This window comes from Vombatus ursinus, unplaced genomic scaffold, assembly GCF_900497805.2.
Source record: "Vombatus ursinus unplaced genomic scaffold, bare-nosed wombat genome assembly UNPS02015098.1, whole genome shotgun sequence".
Classification (NCBI taxonomy): Eukaryota; Metazoa; Chordata; class Mammalia; order Diprotodontia; family Vombatidae; genus Vombatus; species Vombatus ursinus.
The window spans coordinates 690,454-695,603 of NW_020954876.1; the positions used below are offsets into that span (position 1 = coordinate 690,454).

General features: G+C 49.2%; 1 protein-coding gene across 4 annotated transcripts in view; it reads left to right on the top strand.

Annotated features, from left to right (window-relative positions):
• The first annotated feature begins 4,370 nt into the window (after nt 1–4,370).
• LOC114031190 (zinc finger protein 345-like) overlaps nt 4,371–5,150 on the top strand; it is a 29,171-nt gene continuing 28,391 nt past the window's right edge. For 2 of the 4 annotated variants that reach the window (XM_027846208.1, XM_027846209.1), the window contains exon 1: nt 4,397–4,449. The gene's annotated coding sequence lies outside the window, so the exon portion shown is untranslated. Of the gene's footprint in view, nt 4,450–5,150 lie in introns of all 4 variants that reach the window. The other 2 variants (XM_027846212.1, XM_027846210.1) reach the window with 2 other exon arrangements.

The following is a 5,150-nucleotide window of genomic DNA, read 5'->3' on the forward strand; positions in this document are numbered from 1 at the left end:
AGACCAAACACTTGACACTTACTAGCTGTGTGACCCTGGGCAAGTCACTTAACCCGAATTGCCTAAAAAAAAAAAATCAGTGTTTTAAGTATCCCACTTGGAAACACATCTCCCCCTCCCTTGGAGCACACACTTCTGTGGGTGCTGGGTGTCCCTGTGTTCCCCAAGGCAGTTCCAATCTTATGTGAGTTTTACTCTGTGTGTCTTGACCTTTATTTCTGCTCTCTGTCTCTCTCCTCCTTCTTTGCCACTCTTTCTTCATATTTGCCAATAAAGCTTAATATTGAATTGACCCCCATTATAATTCCATATTATTCTTGGCATCCAAGCCCGTGAAGGGGTTTGTTTTCCCAGAAGTATATGATTGGCCCATAGGCCTTTTCCTAGACATAAACTGGGTCCCTGGAATGGACTTAATCTATTGTTAGCCATACCTACCCTGGGGGAGTCTGATGATGTGACCCCAGTTGGGGAAGATAAGGGTCATTAAGGGAACTCTGTGTCCTCCCAGGAGGGTCTCCCATAAGCCAGTGGATTGTCAGAAAACAGAAGCAATGAAACAGTTCTCTAAAGGAATGATTAAACATTGAGGAAAATGAAGACCCAGAAATCCCAGGCCTCGCTTCTCTCCTTCAGAAGGACAAATCATAAAAAATATCTATATAGAAAAAAATTATAATGATGAAATAATATACCAAAATTTTGGGGATGCAACTATAGCAGTCCTCAGGGAAAAAATCATATCCCTACAGACATACGTTAACAAAATAGAAAAATAGAGGATTAATGAGATACGCATTTTAAAAATCAAAAAGTGAACAAACCTACAATAAGCATAGAAGACGAAATACTTAAAATTAGAGGATAAATAAACTGGATATCAAAAATACATAGAAATGATAAAATCTAAAGACCATTCTTTGAAAAGGCTAATAAAGTTCATAAAAATTTAGTCAGAAAAAGTGAGGGCAGGAAATCAAATGAACAAAACAGCCAGAAGATTCTCGTACCGCTATCCGTTAGAAATGCTGAGCATGAAAGCTTCCTGGGTCACCACGCTTAGGCCAGCCAATGTTGTAATGTTGTGGTGTTGTCATGAGGAGCCATACTTCTGTCTTTATTTTGTATGATGTTTCGTTATTATATTTTGTATGATAAATAACACTTATACATGATACAAAGTAAAGAATAAAAAATTGTTTAGAGTCAGCTCAATGGCTCAGTGGATAGAGTGTTGGGCCTGAAGTCAGGAAGACCTGATTTCAAATCTAGCCTCAGACACTTAATACCTGCCGACCACCAGTTTCTTTCCACAGGTGTGGAGACCCTGGGCAAATCACTTCACTTCTGTCTGCCTTAATCCACTGGGAAAGGAAATGGCAGACTACTCCAGTGCCTTTGCCAAGAAGACCCCAAATGGGGTCTCAAGAGTCAGACAGGATTGAACAAGAACACCATAAATATTGTTTGCTGAATTGTGAGTAACTCATTCCTCATTAACTCCTGGTGGGGTGTGCCACACTCTGAATATAATGAAGTCTTTCTTCTGATTCATTCTGGCTTATTGGCATTAGCTAGTAGAAATGAAAGGAAAAATCCTACAACACCCCTCATCTATTTTTAGAAAATTGTTGTGTAATTGATAGAAATTCATTTTCCCTCCCTCTTAATCCCGCGTCCCATTGGGCGGGGGGAAAAGAAGAGAAAGAGAAGGGAAAAAAAAATCCTTGTAACAAATATGCGGAGTTAAGCAAAATAGATTCTATCACTGGCTATGTGTGTTGTTTGTGTGTATGTGTGTAAAGGAGGCTTGCCCTGTGCCCTGCAATGCCTAGGTCTCCTGACATGGTGGCACACTACCCTGAGTTCCACTACCATGTGGGTGATAGTAGCCATTGACATGGGTGCCAGTAGCCTCTTTTGTAGCCAGAATAGGCTGCATCTTTCAAACTGGCTAGAATGAGACAGTGCCTCTATTTCCACTGCTTCCTGAGGGTGATGGTCATAGCTCAACCACAGTTCAGTAACCATGAGCTGAACTGGTGGGGTTGGGGGAGTGGGGAGGTGGAGAGGAGGTCATACTATTTTAAGGCTGCTAGGTGGCGCCACAGTGAATAGAATGCTGAACCTGGAACCAGTCTCATAGACTTAGCAGCTCTGTGACCCTGGGCAAATCACAACCTTCCTCTGCCTCACTTTCCTCCTCTTTTAAATGGGAATAATGATAGCCCCTTCTTTCTAGGTTGTTGTCAGGATAAAATGAGAAAATATTTGTAAAGTGCTCTGCACACTTTAAATTGCTATATAAATTCTAGGTATCGTCATCATCATCATCATCCATCCTTTGGAATCATGGATTGTGATTGTGTTCATCATAAATTCCTACAGCTTTCTTTTCTTCAGAGGGTGTGCTATATTTGGCCTCACTGCTCAGGGCAAAGAACTAGCTTCAGGGATTTACAGGAAATATGTTCTTGGAAAGGTAGTACAATATGAGCTTTATTATTATTCCACATAACAAGCAAAAAAAAAAAAAGAAAGAAAGACAGAGGTTTGGTCCACAGATGCAAAGGAACTCACCCAGCCTGAGGGAGAGAGAGATGTGTGCAGCGGCAGATCTCAGTGGAAGCACTCACTGAGGGGCTGAGCAGAGAAATTTTTTTACACCTTAAAAATGGGCTTGTTTAAGAACAGGGAATATCAGATGTGGGAGGGGGTTATTCCTAGTCACACCCAGCTGTAGTGGGGAAATTCCTAGGTCACGGATCAACATCAAACTCCCGTAGAGAGAAGTTTCTGCATTGGGACCAGTTTGCAATCAGATATCCCAGGAATGGGTATGGATCCAAGCTCTTGGTGTCTTACCTATTCAGGAGCTCCGATCAATTAACTGCTTGACCCAGGGTCAGAATGAGTCAAGACAGTGAAAAAGTAGGAGCTGTCTGTTTTTCATATATTCATGGTCACTAGGACCATTTTACCTAAGTGACTCCCTATGGGAGTCCTATAATTTTTAATCACAACATCAAACACTATATTTCAAAAATCTCAACTATCGCAGTGTGGCCGTTACAGTAGTTTGCTCATTTCACTCTTCATCCGTCTACAGAAGTCCTCAAAATTGTTTTCCTCTATGAGGTTATTTATAAATTATTCTCCGGGCTCTGCTCATTCACCGGGCATCAGTTCATACAAGTCCCGCTAGGATTCCATGACACAATCCCCTTCATCACACACCTGCAGCACAACGGTGTTGACAGTGAATTTTGGGGGGCACACAACTGACTCCACGAGGTTCTGTACCAGCCATTTTGCTGGACATGGCCCCTCCAGAGCTGCACGTTGGGCGGCTGCTGTCCTTCACGCCTTCCTTCCTTCTCTTATCGGTACAAAAGGACTTCGCTGAAGGAGGCAGAGGACTCCAAAGTCCTGAGAAGGTCCTCGGCCCTGTCTGGTGTGACAAGACGGTTCTCTTCGATTTACTGAAACCAGCCACACTACCTAAGACACCTCCTTTACCTGTCGCCTGTGGCCAATGATAGCCGCTTTCCTCTAACAAGCACACTATTTTCTTTGCATGGCCACCTGAATTTTAATGAGTCTTTCTTTTCCTTTGGTTCGCACACTGTAGCTTCCTGAATGTGAGTGACCATCGGCTGCTGGTGGACAATGCCACACTGAGCGCAGCAAAGCCCGGCTCCTGCCCCATCCGGCTTCGTGGAACTGGGAAGAAAATTCAGGCAACAGCGGCGTCCCATCCCATTCGCGGAGCCTCGCCTTTTCGGCCGTTCCCCTGGCACTGCCGCCCCAAAAGAGCCGCTGTTTCTGCGCCCCAGCGCGCTCGGTCTGACAGCCTTTCGGGACGGAGCTCCACGATCCGGGTCCGGGGCGCAGCTCCACCAACGATGCACCAGCTTCGCCAACCCAACGGGGGTGAGGCGGCCCCTCTGAGTTGTCTTCATTCGCATTTCTCTAATGAGTAGGGACTTAACACGCCTTCACGTGGCAACAGACGGCTAGGGTTTCTTCCCCCTCTTCGCACCCTTAACCCTTCTCCACTGGCTGCGGCTCTGGGACTTACACACGTTCGATTCTGTCCTTAGGCAGCTCAGACGCGAGGCCCCCAGCAAGCAGGAAAACTCCATTTCCCAGAGGTCTCTGCAGCCTCCAGGGTCAGCCCACAGTGAGGCTCCACCGCGGTCACTATGGAAACGAAGACAAGCGGGCTCCGAAGACAAGAGCCTTCAGGGGATTGGTGGAGAGAGAGAGGCGCGGCCGGAACAGGCGGGACTAAGACGGCCTGTTGATACGTCACGTCCGCATCCTCGCGGGGCTCTACCTGTCGTACGGGGCGCGCGTTCGGAACCGTCTCGACTCCGCTCCGAGTTCGGCCTCCTCCCCCTCCGCCGCCGCCGCTGCCAGGGCCCGAGCTCCGCTCCCCTTGGAAGGGTGAGTGAGGCCGAAGGCGGGGCAGGGGCCGAGACAGGGAGGAGCGGAGCAGCGGGGCGCCTGCTTACCGCGCTTCCGGGGGAAAGGGGCGGGGCCGGGAGGAGGAGGAGGAGCCGGAGGAGGAGCCGGAGCCGCGCGTGCGCAGTGCGCGGCTCCTTCCTGGCACTCCCTGCCCTGGCTCCCCGTCACCCCAGCGCAACGATCCCGCACCCCTCCCCTGCTCAGCTTGCAGGGGTCCAACCCCCCCCTTCCCGGGCCTGGCCTCTGCCTGCCCCACCCCCGCGAGCATTCATGCAGTACCTACTGTGTGCTCATCCTGCAGTCTCACGGGTGCAGGACGAGAGTTCGAATCCTGCCCCAGACCTTCGCTTGCCGTGGGTTCTGGGCAGGTCACTTATCCTCTCTGCCTGCCTCAGTTTCGCCAGCGGCGAAATGGGGACAACAGTGGCCCCACCTCCTGGAGTGAGCTGGACGCCCTCCCTCTGTGCACGCGTGTGCGTGTTGTGCGGGCGAACGTGTACACGTGTGTGCGTGTGTGGGCATTCCCAGGTGTTGGGGGGCAGAGACCCCGGGCCGACGGGCTCTGAAGAGGAGCCGGGCTGCAGGGGGCCGAGCGAACGGGGAGAGGTGTGAAGGGCAGTGGGGTGAAAGTGCCAGGGGTCAGTTGTAAATGCACCTTGGCAGTTAGATGCATCTCACCC